The 26,964-nt window shown below is 48.8% G+C and overlaps 1 protein-coding gene across 2 annotated transcripts in view; it reads right to left on the bottom strand.

Annotated features, from left to right (window-relative positions):
- Positions 1-26,964, bottom strand: part of CLCN5 (chloride voltage-gated channel 5) — a 393,445-nt gene that overhangs the window by 277,319 nt on the left and 89,162 nt on the right. The window contains exon 3 of one of the 2 annotated variants that reach the window (XM_078663825.1): positions 3,944-4,013. The exons of the other annotated variant lie outside the window; for it this stretch is intronic. The gene's annotated coding sequence lies outside the window, so the exon portion shown is untranslated. The remainder of the gene's footprint in view (positions 1-3,943; positions 4,014-26,964) is intronic. 2 annotated transcript variants of the gene reach the window in all.

Here is a 26,964-nt window from a genome sequence, read left to right as displayed (position 1 = left end):
TTCACTGCCTCCAGATGTGTCTTTTCAGAGGTAGTGGGCTCCAGCAGTGCGCTCTTCCACAGATGTAGCTTCTCAGTGTTAGAGGGTCCAGTGGTGTCCCCTTAACAAAATAAATCTCCATAAGTTCTTTAGGATCCTATGTATGTATGTATAGGGTATTTCTATAGAGCAAACGTAGCCAGAAGGCAGCAGAGTTCTGACTTCTTTCCCATGTAGTTCCATCTCAATCCAACAGCAGCAGTGAAAGTCACTAGATATGTCTCGATTGTGCATAAAGATGCAGCCACTGCGATATTCCTTCACTAGTATCTGCTCACTGTTGTAGGATTCCAGATTGACTGTTTTCTTCAGCAATGTCTTCTCTCTACAGGAAGCTACAATTGCAAATCAGTACTATTTTACATTATTTGCTTTTACTTTTTCTCTATTTTGCTACAAAACCATGAAGTTTTTGATCTCTGCACATTTATAGGAACTTAAGGATTTCGACAGTAAGTGATCGGTCATTTGTGTTGGAACGTTACTGTAAGAAATGTGGAGTCCTGTGTCAAGGATGCGTTGAACAGCAGAGGCGAGAATAGATTTGGACGGGAAGATCCATCACACAGTGGCGGTTCTGTGGAACTGCGAAGGGCGAGGCGATATCTATTAGTGAAGATGTGCTGTGGAACGCGGTTCCAGGGAGCTGCGTTGGGCAACTCAATGTCTTTTCGTGGAAATGTGTCACGCAGTGGAGGTTTAGACAGCTGTGTTAGGCGAGGACATGTCCTTGCCTGGAGACGCATCACACTGTGGCGGTTCAGATGGGCTGTGGAAGGCGATGCAGAATCCTTGCATCTGGCAAGTCCACGTAGCACAGGGTTCAGTTCCGAGGGCGGAGCGTCGAGGTGATGCACCAGTTCTGCGTGGAGATGCACCACCCCAGAGAGGTGATAGTTCAGCTGGATCTACAAATAGCTTGAAAGACCACCTTTAGGTCCACTTCCAAGGGTTCAGGACTGGGATGGCACCACTTGGGAGAGCAGGACCCACGGATGGAAGAGTCTAGGTGCTGGGTTCAAGGTTGCTGGAAGCCTGCTATGTGCCTGAGTTTACTGACCATGGGGCCATCCAGCTTTCCCTTGGAGTCACTATGGGGTCCTGGATTCAGAGATGCAGGCCCAGTCCTTCTAACCCAGGCAAGAGGGCAGCAGATCAGCACAGCTGGGCAGCAGTCCAGCAGAGTGGCAATCCAGCAGAGTGGCAATCCAGCAGAGTGGCAGGTTTTTCAGCAGCACAGCAGTCCTTTTCCTGGAAGTGTCCACAAGTCCTAAAGTTTACTGAAGTGTTGGGTCTAAGGGTACAACATTTACACATGGTGCCCACTTTAAAGTGTAGGAAGAATCTAGTGGTTTCCATCCCTGAGGTGTCAGGCATCCACTCCTCCCGTTCCTGGCCAAAGCTTGTCTAGGGTCACAAAAGAATAGTGGTAACCTCTTTGTCAGAGTGCACAGGCAGGGCATTTGTGATGTGCAAGTGTGGTAGGTGACAGCTCATCCCCATCGTTAACTCAGAGAGGCGCATCCTGCCAACAACAATCTTCCCTTTGTCTAACTATCTGGGAGCAATAGACCAAGACCAACTGCCGGCTACACCTAGTCATGTGACTCAAGACCAGGCTTCAGGCGCTGAATGGTTAGGACAAGAAAATACCAACTTTTTAATAGGGGGATTTTCAGAATTGTAATAAAAAACCAGACGTTACCATTAAAGAGGGTTTTTAATTACAATTGTTTAGACCCCAAACTCAACCTGTTCCCAACTGGAAGTTATAGCATATTAAGCATGTCAAGGAACTCCAATGTTATCCAAAGGGAGTGGTGGGCCTTACAATAGTGAAAAACTAAATGTAGGAGTTGTTCAATACCAGGACACGTAAAACTCAAAAGTACATGTCCTACTTTTTAAATACACTGCACACTGCTCTCTGGGCTGTTCATGGCCTACCTTAGGGGTAACTTATAAATAAAAAAAGGAAGGTTAGGGCCTGGCCAAATGTTCATTTGCCAGGTCTAAATGGCACTTTAAAACGGCACACACATTCTGTAATGGAAGGCCAGAGATATTTAATGGGCTTCTTAAGTGGGTGGTACAATCAGTGCTGCAGGCCCACTAGTAGCATTTAATTTACAGGCCCTGGGCACAGGTAGTACAACTTTGCTATGGACTCACAGTAAATTATATAGGCCAATTCGTTATACGCCAATTTTAAGGAGAGGGCACAAGAACTGTAGCACTGGTTAGCAGTGGTTAAGAACGCAGAGTTCTAAAGGCATTAAAAACAAAATCAGCAAACATGAGTTTTGAAGGTAAAAAGTTAGGGGAGATCCACGCCAAGGATGCCAGGTCTGACAGTTACTAAAATCCTAAGACTGCAGCTGTTAGTCCAAGAATACATGTGTTACCTATGCCCAAATATGCAGGCCCCATGAAACGGGGAGACGGATGATCATTTTGGGGTGATGTACAAGTAGCTAATCCAGGGAAGGGTGATGCTGAATTAACCTGGCAGGGCGGTTTGAAACTGTGTGGTCATGTACCATCAACTATGAAAGGTAAAGAAAAGCTGGTTAGGATTATAGAGGGCCAGCTGGTGGGTAGGACACACATCTAGGTGGGGAAGTGGACATGCTCATAAGTGTATACAAGCGCTGATGGTAAAAACACTGATGTGCATTGATGAGCAATAATCACTGTTCGAGCTAGTCATGTTTCTTAAGTTAGAACGGATATCTTAAATTCATATGACTGGCAGGAGTAATTTCCATCATGGAAAACAAGTACATTATTTTTTAGCCAGGCTCTTCACTGGTTATAAAATGCCTTAAAAAAGATGTATAAAAAAAGTTACGCCTTTGAGGGCTAAATGGGAGTTTAATGTGCAGTAAGTGCTCAAAGCGAAAGTCAAAAGAAACATTAAAGACCTATGCAAGAAGGACTGTTCAAGGAGTAGTATGTAGATGGCTTTTCTATAGCACAAACCTAGCCATGACGTAGCGGAGTGCTGTACATGGGAAAGGCAGCATAAAGTCAATTCATAAATGAAGAGGAGGCCGAGTTGTAGGTGGGTAGTGCATTGTGATGTAGTGTTCTTTAAAGAGGCGTGTTCTTTCCTAAATCGGAGGGAGAAGCCGTGGGGCGTTCCTGATGGATACCGGGATGTTGTTCCAGATACTGGGAGCGTAGATGGAAAAGGCCTGCTGCCTTGGTTTTTCTTTTTTACTTTTTTTATTCTTTAGTCTGGTAATGACCTGGCCCATGGTTTGCTGGGAGCCAGCAGAGCTGTTGAGCTTGTGTGCGGGATCAGGGATGGTGCTGGTCGTGATGGCTTTGTGTAGGATGCAGCTAGTTTTGAAGATGTGCGAGCAGGAAAGGGGCGCTTGGAGTTCCATCAGGGTGGGAGTGATGTGATCCTAATGACACTGAACAGCCATCCCTGAATCATGCGTTGACCTGCAGGCCACAAAATTAAATATTGGAAAGGCCAAGTCAGCCACCCACCCTTCGGAGTTCGGCAAATGGGGTGCTGTGTGATGGCGCTAAGGAGCGGCAGAGCAGCAGTGTGATTTACAGTGCCTAGAAACGGCAGAACTGCAAGCTGTATGAAGTTATTCTTAGAACAAAAGCCAATCAAGGTTTGTGAAAAGTTGAACTCCTACCACGCTAGCCTGCTTATTGAATGATAATGAACAATACAGAAGAAGCTGCGCGACACCAGTGGGGGGCGTTACTTTTCTCCTGAGCAGGAAATATCACAGCAGACTTCAGGGCCCAGGGCTCTTCCCAATCAGTCTGTTACGCGACATCAAGCTGGCTATTGTGTCTGGAGTTTGCAGGGGGGGGGGCAGGACGCTTGCTGCACCCTTCACAGGCTACTTCTAAACCCAGCAGGAGAAGGACTTACTCTCTGTGCTCGGTCACCGCAGGCTCCGCGCTCCCACGAACGCCAGCATTTCTGCGCAGTCCTGTTCACTCTGGAAAGGAGAGAGAAAGGTCTGGTTACAAACACTTACAATCGCTCCGGGCTGCAGAAGACTTTCCGTGTTTTGTTGCAGCAACACGGGGCTGGCCGGCGGCCACGAGAACAGAAATCACATGACACAGAAACTCTACATCCGTTTACTTCCTAAGGAATAACCAGCTTACTTATTGAGTGCGATGGAGTGAAACTAGAACACAGCACTGTGTGCCGCGCGCCTGTATTATTACACACTTCCATAGGCAGGGAGGGCACAAGGGGAACCGGGGGCTGGCAAGCACACAGAAGGTGGGGCTGGGGCGAGAACATGGAGGGGCAGAAGTACACGACTGAGCAGCTGGGAAACACTTACTTTTGTAGAGTGCTTAAACAAAAAGAACAAGCATTGGCATACATAAAATGTCTCGCCTTTGGAACCTTATAAGTATTTAGTTATGCAGTACAATATCCTTGGTGCAACAACATCAACTGTTGCATGTCTAAACGCATATAAGGTACCGAAGGCGAGACCTATTGGTTATGCCAATGCTTGTTTTTCTTTGCACTTAGTTGCAGGCAAATACCAACAAAAGCTGCTACCCACAGCCCTATCACTGTGGCGGGGGAGGGGGGTGCTTCTCTAGCCTGTGCAACAGCTGAGTAAGAGTCTTCTTAACTCCCAAATATGAAACGTGTAAGTGATGGATTGGAAGCAAAGTTTGACTGAGAGCCTATAGTAAATGCATTGCAACTTAGACTGCCCAATACTGTAAGGGCTGGAGTGAGGGCTCCATGTGTGGGGGTAAGCTCCACAGTTCCCCCACCTGGCTTGTGAATGGACTCACCCGGTCGGCGTTCTCAGCGACTCTCTGCCGCAGGGACTTCTTCACTTTCTGGCTGTCCGACTCCGAGCAGGGGAGCAGCGGGCAGAGGAGGAACAGAGCACCTGCCAGGGGGAGAGCAGCGGCATCCTGGGGGAGCGCAGGTGTGAGGAGAAGGCAACGTGAGGTGGAATGGTCCTGCAGAGATGGAGGTGACCCCGCAGAAGGCACCGGATGAGGTGGGTAGGTGCTGTGAGGTGATGCTACGGGTGGAGACTAGAGGTGCTGTGAGGTGACCCTGCGGGAATTGAGGCGCTGTGAGGTGACCCTTCAGGCGGCTCCAGAGGAGTTGGAGATGCGAGCTCCACAGTTGGCAGAGAGTAGAGGCGCACTGAGCCAGCCAGGCAGCCCGGTATCCTATGCTGCTGGCAACCAATGACTGAGGGGCGCAGCGTTGCTCAGGAGAGGAGAGGCATGTCCAGTCCCTTGACAGGAGCTGTTTACCGCGGTCCGAGCAGAGCCAGGAACCCTCGCCCTCACTGCCAAGAAAAAACAGCCTTCGACTAAAACTACACCAGAGCATCTAACCAATCTCAAAGCAGCAACGGAAGAGACGGCAAAGAGGTGCTGCTGGGGCACACGAGGCAAACCAGACAAAAGGCGGCACAACTCTATGCTAAAATGAAACTTAACACAATCTGTTATTGACGAGGGCCAGTGCATCGGCTTCAGAACAATTAGGAACGAAACCGCAAAAAAAAAAAAAACACGTGTGGAGAGTGGCCGAGAGGGACATACAGTACGCTAACACAAGTGCTGGTCACACACTGCTCCCGGCACCCCAAGCACAGCAGCATGGCAAACGCGCTAATTAGCAATCGCACGCAGGGTGCCATTTATTTCAAATTAGGGTGGTGAAAGCAACCACGCTAATTCAAGCTTTTCAAGAACTCGTGCTTGTGCTCCACCTTGCGGGAGCGAGCAGGGGAGTGCAGGCCATCTGTTTTCAATTAGCATGTGCACCGCTGCTCACTCCTGCAGGGTGGATGCCTGCACAAGCACGAGTGCTTGAAAAGAGCTGACCAATTTCTAAAGGTCATCTCCTAGAGAAGCGCATGCGCACTGCCTAGGCGAGACCTAAAAATGTAGCACCTGAAAAAGCAAGCACTAGAAGGGCAGTAATGCGTCCGTGCTCCAAGGGAAGGACAAACATACAAGGTGGTAGGAAGTCTATGGAAGAGGACCTTTTTGCAGGGTTATCCCCAAACTTTGTTGTGTGGTGTGTTCCTCCACCTGCTTGAAGGAAGGACTTGGCTGTGTGCTGTGTCCAGGAATAAGTGTCTCCAAGGGCCTGACAAGAGCTGGCCTCCTGTTGAAACTCAGGAGCACAAAAGTTTACCCAAAACTTCTACAGTCAAGAGGAACCTCTGCCCAAGAAGATCACCTGAAGAACTGAGAAGTACTTCCCTTGCTTTGTTCTGGGGTTGGCCTGCAGTTGCTGATTTTGCGGAGGGTGAGGCTGAAGGACTTTGCTGTGTTCTGTGTCGCCCCCCCTCTTTGGAGCAAAAATACTTGCTGTGTGCTGTGTCCCAAGAGTATCCAAGGGGCCAAGAAGAGCTGGCCTCCTGCTTATGAAACACAGGGTTATAAAAGTTTCCAGAAGAAAACTATCCTGCTAGCACTTGGTGAGTGTCCCTGGGTCTAAGCTGTGGCCTCGTGAATCCTTTGTGCCGCCTTCCACACAGTGCACAGTAATTATTGTGCCAGCGTGAAGTTTGAAGGGCCGGCACCTTGTTCTCGCCAGCCCCCATCTTGCCTGTGGTATTGTGGCAGGGTTGTGGTCACCGCCGCTGGCCCAAACCCCCCACGACGTCATCTCTAGGCCGCGTTGGGATTGGCCGAGCAAGAGAGAGTTGCCCGGCAACTGGAGGCTCGGCCGACGTAGCTGTGCTGGGATTGGCCAAGTGCGCAACGCTGTGACCGAAGGCGGGTGGGCAGTCACACAGAGGAGCTGCACCGCCGACGAAGTGATGGCCTCCTTTCCCCACACACTCCAGGTAACTGGCTCCGGTTTGGGGATCGAAGCCGACATGGGTAGAGGGAGCAGCGGGAAGAACGAGTGGTGCTATGCCCCAGTCAGTTGATGACCAGCGCGCACTCCAGCCGGCATACAGAGGGGGAAATATTTCCATCAAAGCTCACCTGCACAGCAGAGGCATGTTTAACATGAGGACAGTGATTCACTGAGTTGTCGCGCATCGGCAAATAAGGCTCCCTGCCCATTGAGCCTCCTAGTCCACCCTTCAGCCTTACAGGGTGTTCGGTGAGCAGTGCTACAAGAGACTGTTTTAGTAAGATCACAATTTACACTGACCTATTTTCGATAATCAAGGAAAACAAACTTTACAATGAACATTGGCTTTTTGACAACAGAAACCTACCAGTTTATTTTTACGTCTCGTAGAAGCGTGGGCGGAGCAGCGAAGCTGCTGCCACGCCTCTGCGAGAGATATTGTTTTAAAAAGGGTACTGTAAGCCCCGCCCCCTTTTCCATTGGGTAGCGTCAGCGATTATGATAAACGTTGGCTTCCCAATGGAAAGGAGCGTTTCTGGGTACCACCCTGTCCGTTTTTCGGACAGCCCCTCCAGACATAATGGCCTGATTTCCAGCTTGTCTTATCTGCTTGTTTATTTAACATGCAGATAAGAACATTCACCACAGCTGTGAAGCAGGCACGGAGAGTGGAGGTGCAGGGGGCACGAGGAGTGCAGCTCTCCCCCCCACCCACCCTGGTCAGCAGCCACTGTAGCAGGGGAGAGTATCTCCCCCGCCCTCCCACCTTCAGCCTCTTCAGTTGTTAACGCTCCTCCTTGTTGCATCCTTGTCTTCTGCACATCCCTTTCTTTCCCTCGACCTTGCTGCCTTCGTGTCCCTTCCTTCACCTCACCTCCAACCTCCTTACATCCCTCATCTTCGTGCTTTCTGCTTTTCTCCCTCTTCCACTGCCTTGTTTATTTTTATATTTCTGCCCAGGCTGCAGTGTTTCATCAACACTGACCAGGGCTCCCAACAGGCAGAAAACATCTCAACCCTGCCCTACAGTTTGATATGAAAAGAGACCCGTTGTTTGGGTACAGAGAGCGCCTCCCACCTCTGAGCCCTTATCACTGCCCCTGTGAGGCACCCCTGGTCTGTCCCGGCTGCTCCCTCACTTGTGCCGGACCTACATCGTCATTAGATGGAGGGGCTTTAGAGCGCCAGTTGCCGGTCATTAACACAGCCCTGTTCATGACTTCCCTTCTGCTAGCATAGCACGTGACTACACAACAAGGATTGCTGCTCAGCCTAGAAGTGTGTGACTGTTAACCAGGCCACAGGTCACATGAAGACATGGAGAAGTGTGGCTCACTGGTTAGAGGAGGCAGACCTGGAAGCAGAGGTCAGCCCAGGACCAGGGTTCAATTCCCGGCTCGGCGGGGTCTTGAGTCCTAAAATGTCCATGGACTCGACAATTCTCGCTCCGGTGCCTACTCGATTCACGGGTTCACACTCTGCGACTCTGGGCAATAGCTTGCTTAATCTCCACAACGGCCCCTCGCGGCGGGATGCCTGGCTTTCACCTTGCGGATACCCTGCCGGGGTTATCTCACAGGGGAATACCAGGACGGGTTCCCTAAGCAAGCGCTTAGAAACCGCTCGGTGATTTGCGCTATATAAATTCCTGTACATTTACACCCGCTGAAGCTCCTTCCCTCGATGTGCCAGCGGTCTCTGGCCGTGCTCAAGGCGCAGGCTGACCTGTGCTGCTCGCATGTCGGCCCCTTAAGGAAGGACGAGAGGTGGGGTTTTCTCCAAGCTGAGGCTAACTACTAGTGACACCCCCAGCCACCCCCTCCACCACCCTCCGTGGTGATTAGTGTCACCCGTGTCCGCTTGTCAGCAGCTCAGTGCAGGCCTTAAGCATAGACTTGCATGAGAGCCTACTGCAACAATGTACATGGGCTCCTGCGGGGCCGACTCAGCGCTTAATCTCCTAGAGACTATCTTGCCTCCTCAGTCAGAAGGTACACAGCGTCTTAGCGCTATCATGGACCCTTGACTTGCTTTAACATCTCTAACTCTTTCAAGATGGGACTTTTTGGACTTCGCGTGAAAGCGCCTCAAGGTCATCGTGACTCGTGTGTGCACTATAGCCCAGCTGGCCCCTTATAACTTCTGCCAGAGTGCATGATGGTGTTAGGAGGTAACTCATCTGTTGGAGAAACATCCTTGCAGGCTGCAGATTGTGAGTTTGAACCCTAGCAGGGCTGGCTGTGCGCCGTCCTCCCACCGTTAGGAAAATGACTATCATGGAGATACGGGAACTGTTACAGTACTTTGCCGCAATCCTCCAAACAGAGGTGTCCTCAAGGCAGTTAAATACAGCTTTGTTATTGTGCCCATTCAAATTGTGGCCTCTCAGCTGATGCTCCTATTCAGCGGGAGTCAAGCAGCACGGAATGTGTAAATTCGCCCCTAATGCAACGTTAGAACATAGTGCTACATAAAACTATAATAAATAATGCACCACGGACGCTTTTAAAAACAAACAGATAAAAAACAATACCATTTACAAAACCAACAACTTCAAACTTTGCTAATGCGAGACCTATTGCATTGTAAATGCTTGTTTTTCTAGAAACCTCTCAAGAAACATTTCTAAAGACAGAGCAACGTTATTTATATGTATGTGCATTTTCTTCCATTTTGATCTGACCTAAGCTATATAAAGATATTGATATTTTTAGAACAACCAGTGTGGTGTACATTTGTGGTGCTTCACTGAGTTACTTGGAGTGTTGGTGCGAATACTTTACACATTGCCTTAGGGATAAGCCTGTCTGCTCGTGCCAAGCGACCGAGGGGGTGAGCAGGGCTTATCAACAGTGTATATCCCCTTACCCTGACTAGAAGCAAGGGTCCCTATTTGGACAAAGGTACTTACCTCTGCCAACTAGAGACCCCAAGTTCTAACAAGGACGAATAAGTGGCAAGCAAATGGGAGCCAGCAAGGTTAACCAATGGTAAGCAATGGGCAGCCCCAGTAAAGTAAAGTAAACAAAGATCTGCAGGAGACCGTGCATGAGCGGTCTTAGGCGAGACCTAAAAAATATGTAACCTGGCAAACATTTTTAATATCTGCTTTCATTCATTCATAGTGGAGCCAACATAGAGGTTCTTTCACATAATTTGTAAATACATAATTCACTATAGACATACAAACGACTTTGAAAACGACCAGAAAATAATTATTTTCATTGAAGGTACAAGCACCCCGCTAGTTTTCCTTTGGCATTAACCCCTTGCCTGCTTATGACAAAACAATGCCATCATGATCCACGGACGGCGAGGACATCGGTCAATCTCTTAAGTGCAAAACAGTATCATTTATGGCATATGAACATCTCTTATGTGCACTAAAACATGGATTTGAACCTTCAGAAACACCAATAACATACCAAGGGAAGCTTGTAGTGACCGTGCACAGACTGGGTCTGTGCACCCATTTTGAAATACTATTTCTCTGCATGTTTGAGAAGATTTTGTCAGTACTTGCCTACATATCTGAGAGAGTGGCACATCTATCAGTGCCATGAGGTGTTTAAGTAAATGTGCTGGTATCTAACTGCCTTCAACAATACCTCTATGGCTGTCTAAAGGTGCATGTAAGTGGCTGCAGAAATACTTCAGTGCCAGTGTTACACAATACAGAGCTACCTAGGTGTGACTGCAACTACCCTTGAGTCTGCTGCATGTATTAATAGTTTCTGGTGAGTGACTGAATCTATGTGCTTATGTAGCGGTCTCAATAGCTGAAACTGAGGCTTTATGTTTTTCCAAACATGTATGTCAGTTGCTTTAGGGATGGCATACTCTATGTAGCACTTGGCATAGGGGCATGCGAGTGCACAAGTAACCTAGTGAACTGAAAAGAACATATTTTAAGCACAAACCAGCAAGCTTTATATTACACCTACAGCATCTCTCACATGTGATGTGCACACTGAAACTTGGATTTAAGACTTGACAAACCGTTTTTACAAGGCAAATCAATCTATAAGTGAAAGTGCACACACAGGACTTGTACTACCGAGCATCGTTCATGTCAGAAAGAGTATTTCTCTACATGAATGAGAAGGCTGTGTCTGTACTTGACAACATATCTGAAAAATTGAAGGAGTACACCTGTAGCAGTCTATTTTAGTATCTCAACGACTCGAATATCTACGTAAGTGGCTTAAAAGAAACACCTCCGTGCCTGTGTTACGGAAAAGAGAGCAATATAGATGTGACTATAATTATGTTTAAATCTGCTGCGCGCAAAAGTAGTTTGTAGGGAAGTGAATAATTGTATATGTGCTTTGTAGATGTCTGACAGCACCCAGAATTTAAAGAAAAACACTCTGAGAACAGCGCATCATATATACACACGTAAATATTTTCACATCTTCTAATGCCTTGCTAAATAAAAGTTTAACTCTAAATCTACAGTTATTTTACTACCAAGTACCTAATGTAGTAAGCAGCAAGTGTACAGCATACGAATTCAAAGCAGCAGGTTGTGAACCAACTTCTCTCACACCTAGTCTACACAGACAAACTGTCACATTCTCAAACACTCAAAACCGGTTACTCACCTGTTATTAAACATACACAAAAAACAATGGGAGAGGTAGGGAATTACAGGAACACTCTCTTAATCCCCAGTGATATGACAATAAACAAAGGAAGAGAGGTTAATGTCTCTTGTAAGCCACTTAAATGGAGCCTCAAAGACTCGAGAAGTTCACACCCTATTTGGGTTTGAAAAGAAAGCCCTCACACACCGACCTAGTCAGTGTCATGCTTCATCATCGGGCCCCACCGAAGAGACCTAATGCCTCTTCGGTGTGCTGCGACGCCAGGAGACTGCGGAGCTGGTATTGTGTGATGGGTGTGTTGGAGGGTTAAATTAAACTTTAAAAGTGTCTGAAGGGTATCTACAAAAAAATTTTATTAATGATCCCTAGCACACAGTAAAAAGAGTTCTATGTGTCTGAATTATAAAGCCAAGGTAATGGATGGTTTAATTCAGAGATAACTTAGTCAACATGTTTCAGCCTTAGTGTTGGTTTAAATTTACCTAGGCATTCATCAGGACAATGTTAAACCCCGGCGGTATGGACTCTCTAATCGTCCACCCTAACCTGGGGACGTGAAAGTGAAAAGAAAAAAAAAGTGTTTAAAGTGCATAAAAATAGGAAGAGCAATTGCTCATTCCGAAAAATCACTCCTAGTTATGGAGTGTCTTGGCACTTTAAAGTTAGGCGCTATCTGCACCATGGGTCTCAGGAGGGGGGTTGGAGTGTCCCTGGCACATCGCCCTCAGCACTCGCAGCCCGCTTGTACACCTCGTACTTCCTCAACCGGACCATTTTCACTTTCACGTCCCCAGGTTAGGGTGGACGATTAGAGAGTCCATACCGCCGGGGTTTAACATTGTCCTGATGAATGCCTAGGTAAATTTAAACCAACACTAAGGCTGAAACATGTTGACTAAGTTATCTCTGAATTAAACCATCCATTACCTTGGCTTTATAATTCAGACACATAGAACTCTTTTTACTGTGTGCTAGGGATCATTAATAAAAAAATTTTGTAGATACCCTTCAGACACTTTTAAAGTTTAATTTAACCCTCCAACACACCCATCACACAATACCAGCTCCGCAGTCTCCTGGCGTCGCAGCACACCGAAGAGGCATTAGGTCTCTTCGGTGGGGCCCGATGATGAAGCATGACACTGACTAGGTCGGTGTGTGAGGGCTTTCTTTTTCAAACCCAAATAGGGTGTGAACTTCTCGAGTCTTTGAGGCTCCATTTAAGTGGCTTACAAGAGACATTAACCTCTCTTCCTTTGTTTATTATTAAACATACACAGCCACTTAGAAGACCACTCGTACATTACCTTATATAGTTCCAATATTTTCTCAATAGTATTTGATACTCCTATAACATTCTCACATACACATATTTTTTGAATACTTTTTTCTCCAAATTAAATGTAATTCACATACCTGAAAATTGAGTTAGGTTATCAAATATGTTTTGGTCCTATCATGTAGATACAATACTCCCAGGAAATGTAAAAACTAAGCATAAGAATGACATTAATCACACAAAGCAACCATTAATGGCAGCATTTTCATCTTTGCACCCTCTGATAGTGAGGAAGGCAGCACATAAAAGCATATCTTTAATTTTTTTAAATATTGGCACTCCATTCCAGAATGGTTAGTATGCGTTACCCTTTCATGCTCTTTTATGAAAAAGCAAAATATGTGTAGGTGTTTTGCACACTTCTGACATTGGGCTACACTTGGGCTACATTTGGGTGATATTTGTGCTACATTAGAGCTCTTTTCTCTCTGCTAGCCATCTTGGGAGACATATTTGTTATGAAGCTCCCGGATCTCAATTAATGCAGTAGCCTCAGTAAACAAGCATTTACAATGCAATGGTTTTGCCTTTGTTAAAGTTAGAGCTATTGGCATTGCTCTTGACACTCTGAAGCTCCACTCTGAAGCTCCACTCTGCACTCTGAAGCTCCACTCTGCACTCTGAAGCTCCACTCTGCACTCTGAAGCTGCACTCTGCACTCTGAAGCTGCACTCTGAAGCTCCACTCTGCACTCTGAAGCTGCACTCTGAAGCTCCACTCTGAAGCTCCACTCTGAAGCTCCACTCTGCACTCTGAAGCTCCACTCTGAAGCTCCACTCTGCACTCTGAAGCTCCACTCTGCACTCTGAAGCTCCACTCTGAATCTGCACTCTGAAGCTCCACTCTGCACTCTGAAGCTCCACTCTGAATCTGCACTCTGAAGCTCCACTCTGCACTCTGAAGCTCCACTCTGAAGCTCCACTCTGCACTCTGAAGCTCCACTCTGAAGCTCCACTCTGCACTCTGAAGCTCCACTCTGAAGCTCCACTCTGAAGCTCCACTCTGAAGCTCCACTCTGAAGCTCCACTCTGCACTCTGAAGCTCCACTCTGAAGCTCCACTCTGAAGCTCCACTCTGAAGCTCCACTCTGAAGCTCCACTCTGAAGCTCCACTCTGAAGCTCCACTCTGAAGCTCCACTCTGAAGCTCCACTCTGAAGCTCCACTCTGAAGCTCCACTCTGAAGCTCCACTCTGAAGCTCCACTCTGAAGCTCCACTCTGAAGCTCCACTCTGAAGCTCCACTCTGAAGCTCCACTCTGAAGCTCCACTCTGAAGCTCCACTCTGAAGCTCCACTCTGAAGCTCCACTCTGAAGCTCCACTCTGAAGCTCCACTCTGAAGCTCCACTCTGAAGCTCCACTCTGCACTCTGAATCTGCACTCTGAAGCTCCACTCTGCACTCTGAAGCTCCACTCTGAATCTGCACTCTGAAGCTCCACTCTGCACTCTGAAGCTCCACTCTGAAGCTCCACTCTGAATCTGCACTCTGAATCTGCACTCTGAAGCTCCACTCTGAATCTGCACTCTGAAGCTCCACTCTGAAGCTCCACTCTGAAGCTCCACTCTGAAGCTCCACTCTGAAGCTCCACTCTGAAGCTCCACTCTGAAGCTCCACTCTGAAGCTCCACTCTGAAGCTCCACTCTGCACTCTGAAGCTCCACTCTGCACTCTGAAGCTCCACTCTGCACTCTGAAGCTCCACTCTGAAGCTCCACTCTGCACTCTGAAGCTCCACTCTGCACTCTGAAGCTCCACTCTGAATCTGCACTCTGAAGCTCCACTCTGCACTCTGAAGCTCCACTCTGCACTCTGAAGCTCCACTCTGAATCTGCACTCTGCAGCTCCACTCTGCAGCTCCACTCTGCAGCTCCACTCTGCAGCTCCACTCTGCAGCTCCACTCTGCAGCTCCACTCTGCAGCTCCACTCTGCAGCTCCACTCTGCAGCTCCACTCTGCAGCTCCACTCTGCAGCTCCACTCTGCACTCTGAAGCTCCACTCTGCACTCTGAAGCTCCACTCTGCACTCTGAAGCTCCACTCTGCACTCTGAAGCTCCACTCTGCACTCTGAAGCTCCACTCTGAATCTGCACTCTGAAGCTCCACTCTGAAGCTCCACTCTGAAGCTCCACTCTGAAGCTCCACTCTGAAGCTCCACTCTGAAGCTCCACTCTGAAGCTCCACTCTGAAGCTCCACTCTGAAGCTGCACTCTGAAGCTGCACTCTGAAGCTGCACTCTGAAGCTGCACTCTGAATCTGCACTCTGAAGCTCCACTCTGAAGCTCCACTCTGCACTCTGAAGCTCCACTCTGAATCTGCACTCTGAAGCTCCACTCTGAAGCTCCACTCTGAAGCTCCACTCTGAAGCTCCACTCTGAAGCTCCACTCTGAAGCTCCACTCTGAAGCTCCACTCTGAAGCTCCACTCTGAAGCTCCACTCTGAAGCTCCACTCTGAAGCTCCACTCTGAAGCTCCACTCTGAAGCTCCACTCTGAAGCTCCACTCTGAAGCTCCACTCTGAAGCTCCACTCTGAAGCTCCACTCTGAAGCTCCACTCTGAAGCTCCACTCTGAAGCTCCACTCTGAAGCTCCACTCTGAAGCTCCACTCTGAAGCTCCACTCTGAAGCTCCACTCTGAAGCTCCACTCTGAAGCTCCACTCTGAATCTGCACTCTGAAGCTCCACTCTGCACTCTGAATCTGCACTCTGAAGCTCCACTCTGCACTCTGAATCTGCACTCTGAAGCTCCACTCTGAAGCTCCACTCTGCACTCTGAAGCTCCACTCTGAAGCTCCACTCTGCACTCTGAATCTGCACTCTGAAGCTCCACTCTGAAGCTCCACTCTGCACTCTGAAGCTCCACTCTGAAGCTCCACTCTGAATCTGCACTCTGAAGCTCCACTCTGAAGCTCCACTCTGAAGCTCCACTCTGAAGCTCCACTCTGAAGCTCCACTCTGAAGCTCCACTCTGAATCTGCACTCTGAATCTGCACTCTGAAGCTCCACTCTGAAGCTCCACTCTGCACTCTGAATCTGCACTCTGAAGCTCCACTCTGAAGCTCCACTCTGCACTCTGAAGCTCCACTCTGAAGCTCCACTCTGAAGCTCCACTCTGAAGCTCCACTCTGAAGCTCCACTCTGAAGCTCCACTCTGAAGCTCCACTCTGAAGCTCCACTCTGAAGCTCCACTCTGAAGCTCCACTCTGAATCTCCACTCTGAAGCTCCACTCTGAAGCTCCACTCTGAAGCTCCACTCTGAAGCTCCACTCTGCACTCTGAATCTGCACTCTGAATCTGCACTCTGAATCTGCACTCTGAATCTGCACTCTGAATCTGCACTCTGAATCTGCACTCTGAAGCTCCACTCTGAAGCTCCACTCTGAAGCTCCACTCTGAAGCTCCACTCTGAAGCTCCACTCTGAAGCTCCACTCTGAAGCTCCACTCTGAAGCTCCACTCTGAAGCTCCACTCTGAAGCTCCACTCTGAAGCTCCACTCTGAAGCTCCACTCTGAAGCTCCACTCTGAAGCTCCACTCTGAAGCTCCACTCTGAAGCTCCACTCTGAAGCTCCACTCTGAAGCTCCACTCTGAAGCTCCACTCTGAAGCTCCACTCTGAAGCTCCACTCTGAAGCTCCACTCTGAAGCTCCACTCTGAAGCTCCACTCTGAAGCTCCACTCTGAAGCTCCACTCTGAAGCTCCACTCTGAAGCTCCACTCTGAAGCTCCACTCTGAAGCTCCACTCTGAAGCTCCACTCTGAAGCTCCACTCTGAAGCTCCACTCTGAAGCTCCACTCTGAAGCTCCACTCTGAAGCTCCACTCTGAAGCTCCACTCTGAAGCTCCACTCTGAAGCTCCACTCTGAAGCTCCACTCTGAAGCTCCACTCTGCACTCTGAAGCTCCACTCTGAAGCTCCACTCTGCACTCTGAAGCTCCACTCTGAAGCTCCACTCTGCACTCTGAAGCTCCACTCTGAAGCTCCACTCTGCACTCTGAAGCTCCACTCTGAAGCTCCACTCTGCACTCTGAAGCTCCACTCTGAATCTGCACTCTGAAGCTCCACTCTGCACTCTGAAGCTCCACTCTGAATCTGCACTCTGAAGCTCCACTCTGCACTCTGAAGCTCCACTCTGAATCTGCACTCTGAAGCTCCACTCTGCACTCTGAAGCTCCACTCTGAATCTGCACTCTGATGCTCCACTCTGAATCTGCACTCTGAAGCTCCACTCTGAAGCTCCACTCTGAAGCTCCACTCTGAAGCTCCACTCTGAAGCTCCACTCTGAAGCTCCACTCTGAAGCTCCACTCTGAAGCTCCACTCTGAAGCTCCACTCTGAAGCTCCACTCTGAAGCTCCACTCTGAAGCTCCACTCTGAAGCTCCACTCTGAAGCTCCACTCTGAAGCTCCACTCTGAAGCTCCACTCTGAAGCTCCACTCTGAAGCTCCACTCTGCACTCTGAATCTGCACTCTGAAGCTCCACTCTGCACTCTGAAGCTCCACTCTGAAGCTCCACTCTGCACTCTGAAGCTCCACTCTGAAGCTCCACTCTGCACTCTGAAGCTCCACTCTGAAGCTCCACTCTGCACTCTGAAGCTCCACTCTGAAGCTCCACTCTGCACTCTGAAGCTCCACTCTGAAGCTCCACTCTGCACTCTGAAGCTCCACTCTGAAGCTCCACTCTGCACTCTGAAGCTCCACTCTGAAGCTCCACTCTGAATCTGCACTCTGAAGCTCCACTCTGCACTCTGAAGCTCCACTCTGCACTCTGAAGCTCCACTCTGAATCTGCACTCTGAAGCTCCACTCTGCACTCTGAAGCTCCACTCTGAAGCTCCACTCTGAAGCTCCACTCTGAAGCTCCACTCTGAAGCTCCACTCTGAAGCTCCACTCTGAAGCTCCACTCTGAAGCTCCACTCTGAAGCTCCACTCTGAAGCTCCACTCTGAAGCTCCACTCTGAAGCTCCACTCTGAATCTGCACTCTGAATCTGCACTCTGAAGCTCCACTCTGAAGCTCCACTCTGAAGCTCCACTCTGAAGCTCCACTCTGAAGCTCCACTCTGCACTCTGAAGCTCCACTCTGAAGCTCCACTCTGAAGCTCCACTCTGAAGCTCCACTCTGAAGCTCCACTCTGAAGCTCCACTCTGAAGCTCCACTCTGAAGCTCCACTCTGAAGCTCCACTCTGAAGCTCCACTCTGAAGCTCCACTCTGAAGCTCCACTCTGAAGCTCCACTCTGAAGCTCCACTCTGAAGCTCCACTCTGAAGCTCCACTCTGAAGCTCCACTCTGAAGCTCCACTCTGAAGCTCCACTCTGAAGCTCCACTCTGAAGCTCCACTCTGAAGCTCCACTCTGAAGCTCCACTCTGAAGCTCCACTCTGAAGCTCCACTCTGAAGCTCCACTCTGAAGCTCCACTCTGAAGCTCCACTCTGAAGCTCCACTCTGAAGCTCCACTCTGAAGCTCCACTCTGCACTCTGAATCTGCACTCTGAAGCTCCACTCTGCACTCTGAAGCTCCACTCTGCACTCTGAAGCTCCACTCTGAAGCTCCACTCTGCACTCTGAAGCTCCACTCTGAAGCTCCACTCTGCACTCTGAAGCTCCACTCTGAAGCTCCACTCTGCACTCTGAAGCTCCACTCTGAAGCTCCACTCTGCACTCTGAAGCTCCACTCTGAAGCTCCACTCTGCACTCTGAAGCTCCACTCTGAAGCTCCACTCTGAAGCTCCACTCTGCACTCTGAAGCTCCACTCTGCACTCTGAAGCTCCACTCTGAATCTGCACTCTGAAGCTCCACTCTGCACTCTGAAGCTCCACTCTGAAGCTCCACTCTGAAGCTCCACTCTGAAGCTCCACTCTGAAGCTCCACTCTGAAGCTCCACTCTGAAGCTCCACTCTGAAGCTCCACTCTGAAGCTCCACTCTGAAGCTCCACTCTGAAGCTCCACTCTGAAGCTCCACTCTGAAGCTCCACTCTGAAGCTCCACTCTGAAGCTCCACTCTGCACTCTGAAGCTCCACTCTGAAGCTCCACTCTGCACTCTGAAGCTCCACTCTGAAGCTCCACTCTGCACTCTGAAGCTCCACTCTGAATCTGCACTCTGAAGCTCCACTCTGAATCTGCACTCTGAAGCTCCACTCTGCACTCTGAAGCTCCACTCTGAATCTGCACTCTGATGCTCCACTCTGAATCTGCACTCTGAAGCTCCACTCTGCACTCTGAATCTGCACTCTGAAGCTCCACTCTGCACTCTGAATCTGCACTCTGCAGCTCCACTCTGAATCTGCAGCTCCACTCTGAATCTGCAGCTCCACTCTGCACTCTGAAGCTCCACTCTGAATCTGCACTCTGAAGCTCCACTCTGAATCTGCACTCTGAAGCTCCACTCTGAAGCTGCACTCTGAATCTGCACTCTGAATCTGCACTCTGAAGCTCCACTCTGAAGCTCCACTCTGAAGCTCCACTCTGAAGCTCCACTCTGAAGCTCCACTCTGAAGCTCCACTCTGAAGCTCCACTCTGAAGCTCCACTCTGAAGCTGCACTCTGAAGCTCCACTCTGAAGCTCCACTCTGAAGCTCCACTCTGAAGCTGCACTCTGAAGCTCCACTCTGAAGCTCCACTCTGAAGCTCCACTCTGAAGCTCCACTCTGAAGCTCCACTCTGAAGCTCCACTCTGAAGCTCCACTCTGAAGCTCCACTCTGAAGCTCCACTCTGAAGCTCCACTCTGAAGCTCCACTCTGAAGCTCCACTCTGAAGCTCCACTCTGAAGCTCCACTCTGAAGCTCCACTCTGAAGCTCCACTCTGAAGCTCCACTCTGAAGCTCCACTCTGAAGCTCCACTCTGAAGCTCCACTCTGAAGCTCCACTCTGAAGCTCCACTCTGAAGCTCCACTCTGAAGCTCCACTCTGATGCTCCACTCTGATGCTCCACTCTGATGCTCCACTCTGATGCTCCACTCTGATGCTCCACTCTGAAGCTCCACTCTGAAGCTCCACTCTGAAGCTCCACTCTGAAGCTCCACTCTGAAGCTCCACTCTGAAGCTCCACTCTGCACTCTGAAGCTCCACTCTGCACTCTGAAGCTCCACTCTGAAGCTCCACTCTGAAGCTCCACTCTGAAGCTCCACTCTGCACTCTGAAGCTCCACTCTGAAGCTCCACTCTGCACTCTGAAGCTCCACTCTGCACTCTGAAGCTCCACTCTGAAGCTCCACTCTGCACTCTGAAGCTCCACTCTGAATCTGCACTCTGAAGCTCCACTCTGCACTCTGAAGCTCCACTCTGAAGCTCCACTCTGCACTCTGAAGCTCCACTCTGAAGCTCCACTCTGCACTCTGAAGCTCCACTCTGAAGCTCCACTCTGCACTCTGAAGCTCCACTCTGAAGCTCCACTCTGCACTCTGAAGCTCCACTCTGCACTCTGAAGCTCCACTCTGCACTCTGAAGCTCCACTCTGAAGCTCCACTCTGCACTCTGAAGCTCCACTCTGAAGCTCCACTCTGCACTCTGAAGCTCCACTCTGAAGCTCCACTCTGCACTCTGAAGCTCCACTCTGAAGCTCCACTCTGCACTCTGAAGCTCCACTCTGAAGCTCCACTCTGCACTCTGAAGCTCCACTCTGCACTCTGAAGCTCCACTCTGAAGCTCCACTCTGCACTCTGAAGCTCCACTCTGAAGCTCCACTCTGCACTCTGAAGCTCCACTCTGAAGCTCCACTCTGCACTCTGAAGCTCCACTCTGAAGCTCCACTCTGCACTCTGAAGCTCCACTCTGAAGCTCCACTCTGAAGCTCCACTCTGAAGCTCCACTCTGAAGCTCCACTCTGAAGCTCCACTCTGAAGCTCCACTCTGAAGCTCCACTCTGAAGCTCCACTCTGAAGCTCCACTCTGAAGCTCCACTCTGAAGCTCCACTCTGAAGCTCCACTCTGAAGCTCCACTCTGAAGCTCCACTCTGAAGCTCCACTCTGAAGCTCCACTCTGAAGCTCCACTCTGAAGCTCCACTCTGAAGCTCCACTCTGAAGCTCCACTCTGAAGCTCCACTCTGAAGCTCCACTCTGAAGCTCCACTCTGAAGCTCCACTCTGAAGCTCCACTCTGAAGCTCCACTCTGAAGCTCCACTCTGAAGCTCCACTCTGAAGCTCCACTCTGAAGCTCCACTCTGAAGCTCCACTCTGAAGCTCCACTCTGAAGCTCCACTCTGAAGCTCCACTCTGAATCTGCACTCTGAATCTGCACTCTGAAGCTCCACTCTGAAGCTCCACTCTGAAGCTCCACTCTGAAGCTCCACTCTGAAGCTCCACTCTGAAGCTCCACTCTGAAGCTCCACTCTGAAGCTCCACTCTGAAGCTCCACTCTGCACTCTGAAGCTCCACTCTGAAGCTCCACTCTGCACTCTGAAGCTCCACTCTGAAGCTCCACTCTGAAGCTCCACTCTGAAGCTCCACTCTGAAGCTCCACTCTGAAGCTCCACTCTGAAGCTCCACTCTGAAGCTCCACTCTGAAGCTCCACTCTGAAGCTCCACTCTGAAGCTCCACTCTGAAGCTCCACTCTGAAGCTCCACTCTGAAGCTCCACTCTGCACTCTGAAGCTCCACTCTGAAGCTCCACTCTGCACTCTGAATCTGCACTCTGAATCTGCACTCTGAAGCTCCACTCTGAAGCTCCACTCTGAATCTGCACTCTGAAGCTCCACTCTGAAGCTCCACTCTGAAGCTCCACTCTGAAGCTCCACTCTGAAGCTCCACTCTGAAGCTCCACTCTGAATCTGCACTCTGAAGCTCCACTCTGAAGCTCCACTCTGAAGCTCCACTCTGAAGCTCCACTCTGAAGCTCCACTCTGAAGCTCCACTCTGAAGCTCCACTCTGAAGCTCCACTCTGAAGCTCCACTCTGAAGCTCCACTCTGAAGCTCCACTCTGAAGCTCCACTCTGAAGCTCCACTCTGAAGCTCCACTCTGAAGCTCCACTCTGAAGCTCCACTCTGAAGCTCCACTCTGAAGCTCCACTCTGAAGCTCCACTCTGAAGCTCCACTCTGAAGCTCCACTCTGAAGCTCCACTCTGAAGCTCCACTCTGAAGCTCCACTCTGAAGCTCCACTCTGAAGCTCCACTCTGAAGCTCCACTCTGAAGCTCCACTCTGAAGCTCCACTCTGAAGCTCCACTCTGAAGCTCCACTCTGAATCTGCACTCTGAAGCTGCACTCTGAAGCTCCACTCTGAAGCTGCACTCTGAAGCTGCACTCTGAAGCTGCACTCTGAAGCTGCACTCTGAAGCTCCACTCTGAAGCTCCACTCTGAAGCTCCACTCTGAAGCTCCACTCTGAAGCTCCACTCTGAAGCTCCACTCTGCACTCTGAAGCTCCACTCTGCACTCTGAAGCTCCACTCTGAAGCTCCACTCTGCACTCTGAAGCTCCACTCTGCACTCTGAAGCTCCACTCTGAAGCTCCACTCTGCACTCTGAAGCTCCACTCTGCACTCTGAAGCTCCACTCTGAAGCTCCACTCTGCACTCTGAAGCTCCACTCTGAATCTGCACTCTGAAGCTCCACTCTGCACTCTGAAGCTCCACTCTGAATCTGCACTCTGAAGCTCCACTCTGCACTCTGAAGCTCCACTCTGAAGCTCCACTCTGCACTCTGAAGCTCCACTCTGAAGCTCCACTCTGAAGCTCCACTCTGCACTCTGAAGCTCCACTCTGCACTCTGAAGCTCCACTCTGAAGCTCCACTCTGAAGCTCCACTCTGAAGCTCCACTCTGAAGCTCCACTCTGAAGCTCCACTCTGAAGCTCCACTCTGAAGCTCCACTCTGAAGCTCCACTCTGAAGCTCCACTCTGAAGCTCCACTCTGAAGCTCCACTCTGAAGCTCCACTCTGAAGCTCCACTCTGCACTCTGAAGCTCCACTCTGAAGCTCCACTCTGAGGCTCCACTCTGAAGCTCCACTCTGAAGCTCCACTCTGAAGCTCCACTCTGAAGCTCCACTCTGAAGCTCCACTCTGAAGCTCCACTCTGCACTCTGAAGCTCCACTGAAGCTACACACCGCGCAGGGCAGCTCTGGATGCTGATGCGAGAGGCCAGCTGGGAGGCGCGCTGCTCGTCTTCCTGCTCGTGCTGACTCGGAGAGAAAACTTGTTTTCATTGGGAGAGCGGCCTTCAAAGACCTGGTCACTGCGCCTCTCCGAGTGTTTAGCTTGGGATAAAATGGGCGCAGTGTTGTGGTGATGACAGTAGAGCAAGGGAGGTGCCGGCAATGCCGGACCAGACTCGGGGGCGTTCCCGGCGTCGCGTGACGTCGGCAAAAGGGAAAGAATGTCAGGAACGCCCCCGTGTCTGGTCCGGCATTGACGGACAGGCCCCTCGTCCAATGGCAAGGCTCCGTTTACGGAGCCAGCCAATCAATGACGAGGGCCGAACCAAAGCCACACTACTGTTCTCATCAGGTTTTCGCCTGCGCCGAAAAAGATGCGCAGAGCGCATCTTTTTGGCGAGGCAAAACCTAAAAATGCTTTCAATTTTCCACTTCGATTCAATCAAGATGGCGGTTGGATGTGCAACACTTTTGGCAAAAAAAAAAAAAAATCAGAATTTTAGCACTCTAGTTGCTCATCAGAACATTGTAGTAAACGGCTGATCACCAGGGAGTTAACTGGTAGTCTGCTGCTGTTGTTAAAAGGGCAGGTTTCAATCTACATGTCAGAATGTTTTAATGAAATAGAAGAGGAAGATATTTGAGAACACCCGGCACGAAACATCATTTCTATGACAAAATGAACCTGCGCATTGTGTTTTTCTAAATGACAAGCTTTAAGTTTTACCAGTTTGATCAAGTCAAGATGGCTTCAGGTGTGCCATACGTTTGTCATAAGTAAGACTGTTAACGCTCTTGTTGTTTTTTAGAACACTCTGGGAAGCTGCAGTAGAACACACAGGAATCAACAGACACGCTGCTCCTGACCGAAGTGCATCATTTACTGAGAATATCAGATTTCATTCTAATTTGTCACAGAGAAACATCACCTTAGACACACCACAATTCCTAACATTAGTATGGCATCATCAACAAATGATTTCTTTTTTTTTGTGACCCTCAAAACCTGCCATTCACTATAATGCATTTCAATGGGGTGCTTATGATGTATACTGGTTCCAAGATGGCTACCAGCACATTCTGATTGAAGTGCTGACAGTCAATCAGATCTCACCATGAGATTTGTGCTTAGGCTCCGCCCAGGTACCTTATTTGCTTTCCCTTAAATTTCTTAACTACTTCACTGACTTACACAAAATAACGGATAGCTTGATCTGCAAACCAAAATCTACTTTCCTGTCAAACCCGGCTGTAATTCCGTCCAGCGGTTCAGGCTGTAGTCATGTTCAAAGATCCTATGGGACATCATATTTTTTTCAACCCCCTTCTTTTTCTCAGCCCCTGCTAGACAGATCATCGTGAAACATTCCATGCAAAACAAGACTCACTACAACACTTTTTGGGGAAATTTTGTGATGATTCATCAAACGACACCAAAGAGATAGAGCGTTTTGTGACTTGCCTTTCTATAGAAACATAGTCCCAACTATAACTACCTACTGGAGACCACCAGTAGGATGGATATATTATATATATTTACACACTTAAAAATATTCCATTCAGAGAAGCTACCTTTTTTGTTTATAGGCCCCAAGTTCTCTTGCTACCTCCAACTTTTAAAAAGCATGTCTTTATGTCAACAGTCCTCCATACGACTTTGCACCATTATGGTTACAGTACTCGGTAGTAGCAATAATCAACCCATTATGGGATATACTACTAGGTAATTTTGTATAATGAAATGCTGCTTGTGCTCACAACAGGGGAAATTAACATTTCAAATTTAGTTACTGGTTATAATAAACATTATATCCTGATAAAGGCATGTCTCTTTTTATTCGATAAGACTGACACTATAGTCTGCAATTTGACTTTCATAACCCCCTGGGTGGCAAATACTATTTACGAATAACTAACTAGAACTACTCTGATCTGAGCATAAGTATTAAGTAAGTAAGGGCCATGTAGCTAATCAGCACCAAGGTGTATCCTATGCACCTGTTTTTAAGTTAGAGTTTCCTACAGGTTCTATAAAACTGCAAACTCCTTTAGTGTGAGGAGTAGGGAGGAACAGAATGTTCTAGCTCTGAAGAAAGATGAGACCCGGATGGGCAGATTGTCTTCAGCTGAACATTGTAGGCGACCCAACTTTGGATGTAGAAACCATTACGTTTCATGTCACATTCAGATTTATTTTTAAACAGCGACATGGATACACAGTAAGTAAAGAGAAATTAGGGTCTATCCATGGTCATTTTTAACTGGAACCCTGCACTTGTCCAGAGAGCTCTGTTTTTCTTTTCGTTAAGCCCATTTGGGTGGTATTCACCCACGCGGATGAGAGGAGACACCTCTGATGAAGCATGCCATCATATGACCGGTGAAATCTCCTCTAAAAGATATTTCTATAGCATATTATGCTAGGCCTTTAACAGAGGCCTGGCTGAATATCAGGACTCTGAAAGTGCGAATCTTCTGCAAAACCACAGCTCAGACAACAAATATCAGAGCAAGGAGGAAAGAAAGGGAGTGGGACAGGAGTCTGTCATACCGTACAACTGAAAGGAGAGGAGTCCAGAGAGGAGCTTCCAAGAGGCCATTTATATTATAATCTGTTCACGCTAGTCTCTGGACAATGGAGCTGCTGGACTGGATAGAGGTTTGATGTGCCCCTCTTCTCTGCAGGCAAACAGGGATTCTTTGAGAGAGGTTAAAAGGATGGGCAAGGAGCAGGGGGTTTATCTGACTGGGCTCATCATGAAACAGGAAGGACAGTGCCTCTGCCTTTACTTGGAATGATGGATGGAGTTGGCTTGGCAGCCATGTCTGAAAACGCAGCCAAAACTAGACATGCTTCTTCTACCAGAAAAGCGACTTTGACAATCTCCAGTTGAAACAAAACACTCCTTTTATAAAACAGCACATTGAGGGAGGCTCAACCCTGGCCCTTTCTGCAGGGCCATCCCAAGACTATTTTGCCTTCACTCCTATTTTTGCATAATTCGTTTTTGTTGTCCTTAGGACTCTGTGCACCATACCACTGTGCTAACCAGTGCTAAAGTGCTTGTGCTCTCTCCTTAAAACAGAAGCAAATTGAATATGCCAATTCTACCATAAGTCCCTAGTAGAGTGCACTAAATGTGCCTAGGGCCTGTAAATTAAATGCTACTAGTGGGCCTGCAGCACTGAATGTGCCACCCACTTAAGCAGCCCTTTAAACATGCCTCAGGCCTGCCGTTGCAAAGTCTGTGTGTGCAGTTTAAACTGCCATTTCAACCTGTCAAAATAAACCTTTTGCCAGGTACAAACCTTCCTTTTCAATGTATACAAGACATCCCTAGTGTAAGTCCTAGATGGCCAAGAGGGCAGGGTGCAATGTATTAAACAAGCATTTGTAATGCAATAGGTCTTGCATTTGCAAGAGTTTAAGCTATTGGCATTGTAAATGATAATGCCTTTTATTTATGTGTTTTCAAAACTAACACATACCTAAAAGGCATTTTCATTTCGAATGCCAATAGCTCAAACACTCGCAAATGCGAGACCACTTTCATAGTGGAGGCGCACCTTTCTTTAGACGCTACTTGCCGTATTCAGGTTACTGCAAGCATAGTCTAAAGAAAGGGGTGTGGCGAACATTAAAGTGAAAGCACGTCATGGGGCACTTTTACCTAAAAAAAAAAAAAAACATTTCTTCACAAACAATTTTTTTTTGTTGGTAAAAGCACCCCATGCCCTGCTTTCACTTTAATGGTGGGTACGCCCCTTTCTTTAGACATGGTTCGCTGTAACCTGAATACGGCAGCAGCGTCTAAAGAAAGGGGCGCAGACACTACTTTAGTGAAGCATGGTATGGGGGCCACTAAAGTCAAAGCGGACCGCACTGCCAAATTAAATAAATAAAGAAGCTGGGCCGCTATAGTTAAAGCGGACCGCCTTTCGTAATTAAAAGAAAAGCAGGTGGCGTGCTACTTGTGGTAAAGCACAGAGTGGGTGGAATAGGGGCAAATCATTGAAGAAAATAGTGCACACAGACTAGATAA

The sequence above is a fragment of the Lissotriton helveticus genome, chromosome 10, assembly GCF_964261635.1.
Source record: "Lissotriton helveticus chromosome 10, aLisHel1.1, whole genome shotgun sequence".
In the NCBI taxonomy this organism is placed as follows: Eukaryota; Metazoa; Chordata; class Amphibia; order Caudata; family Salamandridae; genus Lissotriton; species Lissotriton helveticus.
Note: the sequence above shows the minus strand (reverse complement) of the source record. Positions and strands in the feature narration are given on the sequence as shown.